Genomic DNA, 11,705 nt, shown 5'->3' with positions numbered 1-11,705 from the left:
CCGATCACAGATCTGATGCTGTAATATCAGTAATGTATCAGTAAAATGTTCTGAAGACTAGCAGTAATTATAATGATGAATCCCTTCAACCCTCCCTCTCTTAGACACAGCCAGCCATGTCTGTGTAGGTGGAAGTTTGGGTAGCACACCTGAACTCATTGATTTAGGGGGTGTCCACATACATCCACACATCTTTCTAAAATCAAACTGAATGAACTCGTAACTTTGACCCGGTGCGTCTTTAAATGATGGTGCTGACGTCAGCCACGCCTAGTATTCATGCTTCTATATCGGTTCATGATTGTGCACTTGTACACGAACGCTTCTGTGTTTCAAACCTGGCAACCTCGGTGCTCTGCGAGCTCGATTTGATGGGTCGGTGTATGAAGTTTAAAGAAACGTGCCACTTAGGATCAAGCCATACGTACGTTTTGTGGAGTTTACTTTTACTTAGTATTCATTTTAAATAAAACTGAATGATTATGAAGTGATAAACGGTCTTTATGTATCTGATAATAGGAGGGATCTTAAAAAAGTTTCCTCACTTATATTTTGGTCATAAGCGGTGAGGGTGTAGTAGAAGGAGGAGTCGTAATCACTCGTGACTGAGAGACGCTTATAGTCCGGATTTAGAGCCGTCTGATTTCCACCGTTGGACGCTCAAAGAAGCTTTAAGGAGAAGAAGATTTTCATGTGATGACGATGTGAAAGCAGCAGCAAATCAGTGGCTACAAGCTCAACCAAAGTGCAAAAGAAATGTTGGGCCCCTCAACAAATTTCATATATATATATATCAGGGGCGTAACTATGCCCCCCCCCCCCCCATAGTTATGCCCCAGAACGGAAGGCGACTGTAGAAACGTGATGGAGTTTGTTTTTGAAGTTCTTAATAAATAGAATTTAAAAAGTGCAGAAACTTTTTGAAGATCCCCCGTATATGGACACCTTTCATTTTCCGTGCAATCTAGTCGTATCCAATGACCAGATTCGTAATGCAAAGAGCCGCAACCAGCGCAAGCCTCCTCCGACACGTGCACAGAGCTGACCGCTTCTTTTCACCTGCACCAGGTGGATTCATATGGATATCCGTATCGTGTACGGATAGTCACGCAACAGTCCCCATTATACCCTGTTTCTGTGCAGGCACCCTCCGATATTCCCACCCTCAAGACGAACCAATCCTGCCGGTAACAGACTCGCTAGCTCAAGTCAGCTGTGTGCGATAGCATGTTGTACCTCGGTGCCACCCGACCGCCAGTGGGTACACTTTTTAACACAGATGTAATTTTGCCCTTCCATCCATGCTAAAACACTTTTTACAGCCCAAACTATTTTTATTTACTTAATTTAATATATAGTGCGTGACTTATTGTATGGAAGTCGGTGTGTTGTACCCTGTAGTGCACAGATTCAGAGGGTTAAAAATGATTTGGGATTTGGCCCACGCTTCACACACACTGGATTAAAACATTTACAGCATTTAGCAGACGCTTGCTTTTATCTAGGGCGACTTACAGTACTGTGACGGTGATGCTGTCTAAGCAGTTGAAAGTTAAGGGCCTTGCTCAAGGGAAACCTGGCAGTGGTGTGGCTTGAACCGGCAACCTTCTGATTACTAGTCCAGTACCTTAACCACTAGGCTACAGGCTTAAGAAACACAGAATGTGTTTTAAACATGGGATGACACAGACTCGGCCTCCATCAATGTTTCTCATATTTTGTCACTAAAGCCCTCGGTCTGTCGTCCTTAACGACATTAATTAGCTTATTTAATAATAAGAAAGTTGAAGAACGCTTGGTAGGCACTAGCGTGTAAATGTGCTGATTTCATGTCTGACCAGCAGGGGGCAGCAGAGCAGCGATCAATACCCAAACATGACACAGCACACCTTGTCCATAGGCTCATTCAGAAACCCTAAATTAATTTATTTCAGTTTATGATGATGTATGCAGAATGCGTGTGTTTAATGTATTTTAAAGTTTTAATAAAAAACAATATAAACAATTTAAATATGTCTTGTATTTTTATTCTTAGGAGTTTTTAAAAAATAGAAGTGAAACGTAGTTTCCACCAGTTGGTATTAACTGATTTGCAAGTGCAAACTCCATTTCCAGAAAAGTTGGGGCATTTAGTAATGTTTGCATTGCATTAAATGAATATTAATGTAACTGATAATAAAAAAATAGAATACGATTGTACCGATCAATTTCATGGTAGTTTGTAAATAGAAACACATGTAGAACTTTTACAGGCTTTAAATACCAAATTTGTATTCACGAAATACAACAAAGTTGATCAGTAAAAACTAGGGATGTAACGATGCACCACAAGAGAGTTAAAAACCGGTGCACATGTGCCACGATTTGAATCAGTGCTCTTTTTTTTTTTATATACAAAAAGGGAAATATGCAGCATTGTTTTGTATAGCTTGTACCTACCTCAGAAATAAAAGGGTTTTCATTATTTAGATAAATAAAAGATAATCACAAATACAGGATTTTATTTTATTTTATTTAAAGAGAAATAATAAAAGGAAACTTTGTCATAATTTGTCTTCAATTTCATTTTGTTTAAAAAATCTGGAAAAAATCGTATCGCATCGTAGGTAGAGTGTATCGTTACATCCCTAGTAAAAACACATGAAATCTTTTCTTTCTGCTTTTCTCAGTTGAAGATTCTACAGAATTAATAAAACGTTCCTTATTTCTGGAAATGTGGGTTTGCTGCTGCTAAGATGGACATCATTGTACTCAGAGCTTTATGCAGTAACTAACACAGTATGGCAAAGTTTATTTCTGATCATACAGACACGTTTTTTGCTCGGTTGTAGATGAAAGTTTGGGTTTTCTTCCTGATCTTGGCAAAACTCGATGGCAAACAATTCCTGTGTTCCAGTCATTCAGGAACAGAACAAGAACAGACGCACTGAACACCTTTATGTGTCACCTTTGGACCTCAACTGTAAAGCTGTTTATGTAACTTTAGGATAAATGAAGGACTGATGTATTAAGTTCCGCGTCTGTGTTCTGTGTTTCACACCAAGTCACTTTTTGGAACAGACCGCCTCCGTCCTCAACTTTATTTAGGACGCTTCATCCTATCCAGGGTCGCGGTGTGGCTGATTCACTGGTCGAAAGGTAGGAAACACCCCGGACAGGTCGCCAGTCCATCACAGGGCACATGACTGCATGTCTTAGGACTGTGGGAGGAAACTCACACAGACACGGGGAGAACATGCAAACTCCACACAGAAAGGACCCGGACCGCCCCACCTGGGAATCGAACCCAGGACCTTCTTGCTGTGAGGTGAAAGTGCTCACCGAGCCACCCTGAATGTGATCATTACACTGTTTATTATGGATCTACACGCTGTGGATTTAAGGATTTAGGAATCATCAGTACCCACCGTATGGCCAAAAGTATGTGGACACCAGTGCTAAATGTTGAGCCTGGATGTTTGTGGCGACAGTTTTCTGTTCCTGTGCACAAAGCGAGCTCTATGAAGACATGAAGAAAAGCTCAATTTAGTGAAACTAGGGTTAGGGTTAGAGTCCTGACCTTAGCCCCACTCAACAGCTCCGGGATGAACCGGAACATCATCCGAGACTTTAGTGACCAGCATCAGTGGCTCAGACTGAATGGGCACAAATTCCCACACTGGACGGACCTCTCCAAAGTTTAAAGCGTCTCATTTATTTTACAGGATCAATTTTATACACCTGTTAGTAACGGGTGTGGCTGAAACACCTGAATCCACTCATCAGGAGGATCAGGAGGGGTGTCCACGTATCTCAGGCCCTGCAGGTGCATGCTGGGTGGATGTGTATAGGATCGTGGTTCTGTTTTCCTCCTTTATCATGTTTTTGCATCACCGGCGTTATCGGCCGGATGAATCTGATACGCTGCTTGTTTTCTGTGATGAACTTCCTTGTGTGTTGCGGTTCGAGAGTCTGAGCTGCGTCTCATGTTCACTCGTTTGTTTTGTACTTATCGGGTGTCGTGTTTGCACGAAGACTTGATCCGGGATGAAGAGGATTGAAATGAATAGGTCAGTACATCTGACCAGTAACTGACCCAGGTCCAGGTTTTCCTGAAATTGCTGAGCGCAGTGTGGTAACACGACAGCCACACCAACCTGTATGTAGACGCCCGACTGGGTCTTAGCACTGCTGAGAGTTCGAACCCTGGATCTCGTTTTTGGTGGGGTTTGGTGGGATTGGCATCATTTGCAAACTGAGCATCCGAACAAATGAACTTTTTAGCATAATGGTGACACATTCTCACCCTCCAGCTCTTATTTATTATATTTTTCAGCTTCGTTTCTGTCGCATCGACTCGGCCGCTGGATCATTTTCTGTATTTATATAATTATACGTGTCAATCTAAATCTCCAGCTCTGGTAAAGACCAGCGTCGAGGCTCCGCTGAGCTGTAAAAGCGTAACTGAAAATGCGCCCTCGCTCGCGGGCGTGCTGTCTGATGCCGCTGTCGTGGCTGAGGAGAAGATTAATGACGCGCTGCTTCATGACTCTGTTTGCTCGGAACGTTTTCAAAGGCCTCGATTTTCCAGCTGCGTCAAAAAATCTTATATCTGAGTAATAAATCTAATGAAAGTGTTCTGGGTTCGGACCTGAAGTGCACGTCAAGAGGCACTAAGTGTGGGTGTGGGAGTGGGTGTGGGTGTGGGAGGTGAGGCGCTGGGTGCCAGCACACACAATACATAAGTGCTCCTAATAAATGCTCATTTGTTTTAGTTTTTCCATTCGTCAGAATTGGACTGTGCAGTTGTAGGTCAAGGGTTAACGTACTGCATTAGCAATCAGAAGGTTGTCAGTTCAAGCCCCGGTGCTGCTAGGTTGCCAGTGCTGGGCCCCTTAACCCTTTTGGCATTTACAAAGCGACTTACAGTACTGTGACAGTATACAGTCTAAGCAATTGAAGGTTAAGGGCCTTGCTCAAGGGCCCAACAGTGGCAACCTGGCAGTGGTGGGGCATAAACCAGTGACCTTTTGATTACTAGTCAAGTACCTTAACTACTAGACTACAGCTGCCCTCAGGGTCACAGACAATAATAATAATAATTATAATAATACTTGTACACGAGTGCCCCCTTGTGGAGGCTTTACGTTACACAGTGTAATCCACAGTGGGACCAGATTGCCACCGTTTTCTTTAATTAAATTTATTTACATTTTCGGCATTCAGCGGGTGCCTTTTATCCAAATCGACTTACAGTACTGTGACAGTATACTGTCTAAGCTATTGAAGGTTAAGGGCCTTGCTCAGGGGCCCAACAGTGGCAACCTGGCCGTGGTGGGACTTGAACCGGCAACCTTTTGATTACTAGTCCAGTACCTTAACCACTAGGCTACAGCTGCTGTAGGTCAGGGCACCCCTTAGGACACGAGCACCCCCTTGTTGAGGCTTTAAGTTACATCTTGTAAGTCACAGTGGGACCAGATTAAGATGCATTGATTGTGTTGCCCGGGTCATCTAATAAAAAATTATGGATATAATGTTGGTTTCTTATATAAAAGTTTGAATAATAGACCCCTGCGCCACCTGAGCGCAACAGTTTGGGGATGGCCCTTTCGTCTTCCAGCATGGTTCTGCCCTTGTTCACAACATGAGGTCCATAACTACATGGTGTGGTGAATTTGGCATAGTGGCCTGCATGGAATCTGTGTCTGTTAAGGGTCCAAACAGGCCAGTAGCACCGCTGAGACTTTACATTGCCAGGGGCCCGACAAACCCTTGCTTCCGCCCGTCCACGTGATCCGCAGTGAATGTTAGTCGAGCTCCGAGATGTTGATGTTGGAGCGGAGCTTCCTTTTTTGGCGGACAGATATGTTTGGCTACGTCTGAGGCATAACCGAAGCCCTGCGACGGGTTGGCACTTGGTCTGGGGTGTTCCTGCCTCACACACAGTGTTTCCACTTGAACTGGACCACTGTGACCCTGACCAGAATAAAGCAGTTAATGGAAATGACGAATGAAATGAATGTGCAGGATATGGACAAAATAGTGACGTGTTTCAGCCACAACTGTTATCTGAATCAGTTATATAAAGGAAATGATATGCTTCCAACTTTGCAGCAACAGTTTAGGGAAGGACCTTTCCCCTTCTGGCATTACTCTCCCTCCCTGTGCTTAAAGCAAGATCTATAAAGCCGTAAGGAAAAGCTCCTGCACGGGTCCCTGACCTCAGTCCCACTCTAGAGCTCTGGAATGAACCGGAACATCAACTGAGACTTTATTGACCAACATCAGAACCCAGCCATACAGACGCTGTCATCTTTTGACTGAATGGGCACAAATTCACACAGACATACAACAAAGTCTTGTTAGAAGCCTTCTCAGAAGAGCGGCTGTTGTTCTAGCTGCAAAGATCACACTTAATAAATAAATTACCGTTTTTTTGTAGCTTTGTGGTTAAGGTACTGGACTAGTAATCAAAAGGATGTTGGTTCAAACCCCACCACTGCCAGTTTGCCAAGGTTGGGCCCTTGAGCAAGGCCCTTAACCCTCAGTTGCTTGGACTGTATACCATATGAGCCAGTTCCTTCCACACTAAACTCAAACCATCTTAAAAACACAAGTAGCTGCGAGTCCCTCATGTCTGGTGTTTTACCCAGAGGTCACCGGGTCACGGCGGCGGCCCTGCATGAGCTCGGGTTCGATCTGCTTTATAGAGAGCGTAAGTCTCCGTCCTGAGCTATTGTACCCGCCGCAGATTAAAGAAACATTATGTCCTGAAGAGACCCGTGGAGGTTTTCTGTACGTCAGAGATCTTTCTAAGGAACGTTTCAATCAGGCGCTGCGCTCGGCTTACGAAACCTGAACCTGCTGCAAATATTGACTCGCCGTGGTTGGTTCGAGTGTTTGCAGAGCGCGTTCAGGGCGACACCCCGCGCTCTCGCTCCTGGGGTATTTCAAAGCCAAGCGTGTCGATTCAGGAAAACCTGTCATACTGTAACGCTGCTCATGGGTAAATCCACTGCTGTAAACCTGCACGAGCTCAGCATCATTCATTCATTCACTGTCTGTTTTAGGGCAGGTGTAGCCTAGTGGTTAAGGTGCTGGACTAGTAATGGAAAGGTTACTGCCAGGCTGCCACTGTTGGGCCCTTGAGCAAGGCCCTTAATCCTTAATTGCTTAGACAATATACTGTCACAGTACTGTAAGTCACTTTGGATAAAAGCATCTGCTAAATGCTTAAAATGTAAAATGTGGTTTAGCCTGACCAGGGTCACGGTGGGTACGGTTCACCAGGTAAAATGAGAGGAAACACCTTGGATAGGACACACACACACATTTGTAACTTGTATATATACAGTATATATACAGTATATATGTGTGTGTGTGTGTGTGTGTGTGTGTGTGTATATCCTATGTTACATTATATTTATTAATTCATTGCCTGTTTAGCCTGACCAGGGTCGCGGTGGGTCCAATTCACCAGGCGAAAAGTAGGAAACACCCTGGACAGGTTGCCAGTCCATCACAGGGCAAACACACACACACACACACACACACACACACATTTGTAACTTGTATATATACAAAATATATATGTGTGTGTGTGTGTGTGTGTGTGTGTGTGAGTGTGTGTGTCTATATGTGTGTGTATGTGAGTATTTGTGTATGTGTGTGTGTGTGTCATATGTTACATTATATTTACTCATTCATTGTCTGTTTACCCTGACCAGGGTCGTGGTGGGTCCCATTTGCCAGTGAAAGGTAGGAAACACCCTGGACAGGTCACCAGTCCATCACAGGGCAAACACACACACACACACAGGAAACCGGAGCACCTGGAGGAAACCCACACAGACAGGACCCAGAGCGCTCCACCTGGGCATTGAACCCAGGACCTACTTGATGTGAGGCAACAGTGCTACCCGCCAATCATCCTACCCCCCTATACACACACACACACACACACACACACACACACACACACACACACACACACATATATATATATATATATATATATATATACAGTGTATCACAAAAGTGAGTACACCCCTCACATTTCTGCAGATATTTAAGTATATCTTTTCATGGGACAACACTGACAAAATGACACTTTGACACAATGAAAAGTAGTCTGTGTGCAGCTTATATAACAGTGTAAATTTATTCTTCCCTCAAAATAACTCAATATACAGCCATTAATGTCTAAACCACCGGCAACAAAAGTGAGTACACCCCTTAGTGAAAGTTCCTGAAGTGTCAATATTTTGTGTGGCCACCATTATTTCCCAGAACTGCCTTAACTCTCCTGGGCATGGAGTTTACCAGAGCTTCACAGGTTGCCACTGGAATGCTTTTCCACTCCTCCATGACGACATCACGAAGCTAGCGGATATTCGAGACTTTTTGCGCTCCTCCACCTTCCGCTTGAGGATGCCCCAAAGATGTTCTATTGGGTTTAGGTCTGGAGACATGCTTGGCCAGTCCATCACCTTTACCCTCAGCCTCTTCAATAAAGCAGTGGTCGTCTTAGAGGTGTGTTTGGGGTCATTATCATGCTGGAACACTGCCCTGCGACCCAGTTTCCGGAGGGAGGGGATCATGCTCTGCTTCAGTATTTCACAGTACATATTGGAGTTCATGTGTCCCTCAATGAAATGTAACTCCCCAACACTTGCTGCACCCATGCAGCCCCAGACCATGGCATTCCCACCACCATGCTTGACTGTAGGCATGACACACTTATCTTTGTACTCCTCACCTGATTGCCGCCACACATGCTTGAGACCATCTGAACCAAACAAATTAATCTTGGTCTCATCAGACCATAGGACATGGTTCCAGTAATCCATGTCCTTTGTTGACATGTCTTCAGAAAACTGTTTGCGGGCTTTCTTGTGTAGAGACTTCAGAAGAGGCTTCCTTCTGGGGTGACAGCCATGCAGACCAATTTGATGTAGTGTGCGGCGTATGGTCTGAGCACTGACAGGCTGACCCCCCACCTTTTCAATCTCTGCAGCAATGCTGACAGCACTCCTGCGCCTATCTTTCAAAGACAGCAGTTGGATGTGACACTGAGCACGTGCACTCAGCTTCTTTGGACGACCAACGCGAGGTCTGTTCTGAGTGGACCCTGCTCTTTTAAAACGCTGGATGATCTTAGCCACTGTGCTGCAGCTCAGTTTCAGGGTGTTGGCAATCTTCTTGTAGCCTTGGCCATCTTCATGTAGCGCAACAATTCATCTTTTAAGATCCTCAGAGAGTTCTTTGCCATGAGGTGCCATGTTGGAACTTTCAGTGACCAGTATGAGAGAGTGTGAGAGCTGTACTACTAAATTGAACACACCTGCTCCCTATGCACACCTGAGACCTAGTAACACTAACAAATCACATGACATTTTGGAGGGAAAATGACAAGCAGTGCTCAATTTGGACATTTAGGGGTGTAGTCTCTTAGGGGTGTACTCACTTTTGTTGCCGGTGGTTTAGACATTAATGGCTGTATATTGAGTTATTTTGAGGGAATAATAAATTTACACTGTTATATAAGCTGCACACAGACTACTTTTCATTGTGTCAAAGTGTCATTTTGTCAGTGTTGTCCCATGAAAAGATATACTTAAATATCTGCAGAAATGTGAGGGGTGTACTTACTTTTGTGATACACTGTATATATATATACAGTGTATCACAAAAGTGAGTACACCCCTCACATTTCTGCAAATATTTCATTATATCTTTTCATGGGACAACACTATAGACATGAAACTTGGATATAACTTAGAGTAGTCAGTGTACAGCTTGTATAGCAGTGTAGATTTACTGTCTTCTGAAAATAACTCAACACACAGCCATTAATGTCTAAATAGCTGCAACATAAGTGAGTACACCCCACAGTGAACATGTCCAAATTGTGCCCAAAGTGTCAATATTTTGTGTGACCACCATTATTATCCAGCACTGCCTTAACCCTCCTGGGCATGGAATTCACCAGAGCTGCACAGGTTGCTACTGGAATCCTCTTCCACTCCTCCATGATGACATCACGGAGCTGGTGGATGTTAGACACCTTGAACTCCTCCAACTTCCACTTGAGGATGCGCCACACGTGCTCAATTGGGTTTAGTCCATCACCTTTACCTTCAGCTTCCTCAGCAAGGCAGTTGTCATCTTGGAGGTTGTGTTTGGGGTCGTTATCCTGTTGGAAAACTGCCATGAGGCCCAGTTTTCGAAGGGAGGGGATCATGCTCTGTTTCAGAATGTCACAGTACATGTTGAAATTCATGTTTCCCTCAATGAACTGCAGCTCCCCAGTGCCAGCAACACTCATGCAGCCCAAGACCATGATGCTAACACCACAATGCTTGACTGTAGGCAAGATACAGTTGTCTTGGTACTTCTCACCAGGGCGCCGCCACACATGCTGGACACCATCTGAGCCAAACAAGTTTATCTTGGTCTCGTCAGACCACAGGGCATTCCAGTAATCCATGTTCTTGGACTGCTTGTCTTCAGCAAACTGTTTGCTGGCTTTCTTGTGCGTCAGCTTGCTTCTGGGATGACGACCATGCAGACCGAGTCGATGCAGTGTGCGGCGTATGGTCTGAGCACTGACAGGCTGACCTCCCACGTCTTCAACCTCTGCAGCAATGCTGGCAGCACTCATGTGTCTATTTTTTAAAGCCAACCTCTGGATATGACGCCGAACACGTGGACTCAACTTCTTTGGTCGACCCTGGCGAAGCCTGTTCCGAGTGGAACCTGTCCTGGAAAACCGCTGTATGACCTTGGCCACCATGCTGTAGCTCAGTTTCAGGGTGTTAGCAATCTTCTTATAGCCCAGGCCATCTTTGTGGAGAGCAACAATTCTATTTCTCACATCCTCAGAGAGTTCTTTGCCATGAGGTGCCATGTTGAACATCCAGTGGCCAGTATACGAGAATTGTACCCAAAACACCAAATTTAACAGCCCTGCTCCCCATTTACACCTGGGACCTTGACACATGACACCAGGGAGGGACAACGACACATTTGGGCACAATTTGGACATGTTCACTGTGGGGTGTACTCACTTATGTTGCCAGCTATTTAGACATTAATGGCTGTGTGTTGAGTTATTTTCAGAAGACAGTAAATCTACACTGCTATACAAGCTGTACACTGACTACTCTAAGTTATATCCAAGTTTCATGTCTATAGTGTTGTCCCATGAAAAGATATAATGAAATATTTGCAGAAATGTGAGGGGTGTACTCACAGTGTATCACGAAAGTGAGTACACCCCTCACATTTCTGCAAATATTTCATTATATCTTTTCATGGGACAACACTATAGACATGAAACTTGGATATAACTTAGAGTAGTCAGTGTACAACTTGTATAGCAGTGTAGATTTACTGTCTTCTGAAAATAACTCAACACACAGCCATTAATGTCTAAATAGCTGGCAACATAAGTGAGTACACCCCACAGTGAACATGTCCAAATTGTGCCCAAATGTGTCGTTGTCCCTCCCTGGTGTCATGTGTCAAGGTCCCAGGTGTAAATGGGGAGCAGGGCTGTTAAATTTGGTGTTTTGGGTACAATTCTCTCATACTGGCCACTGGATATTCAACATGGCACCTCATGGCAAAGAACTCTCTGAGGATGTGAGAAATAGAATTGTTGCTCTCCACAAATATGGCCTAGGCTATAAGAAGATTGCTAACACCCTGAAACTGAGCTA

Source organism: Trichomycterus rosablanca, chromosome 19 (assembly GCF_030014385.1).
Source record: "Trichomycterus rosablanca isolate fTriRos1 chromosome 19, fTriRos1.hap1, whole genome shotgun sequence".
NCBI classification, from domain to species: domain Eukaryota; kingdom Metazoa; phylum Chordata; class Actinopteri; order Siluriformes; family Trichomycteridae; genus Trichomycterus; species Trichomycterus rosablanca.
This window is presented reverse-complemented; position numbering follows the sequence as displayed.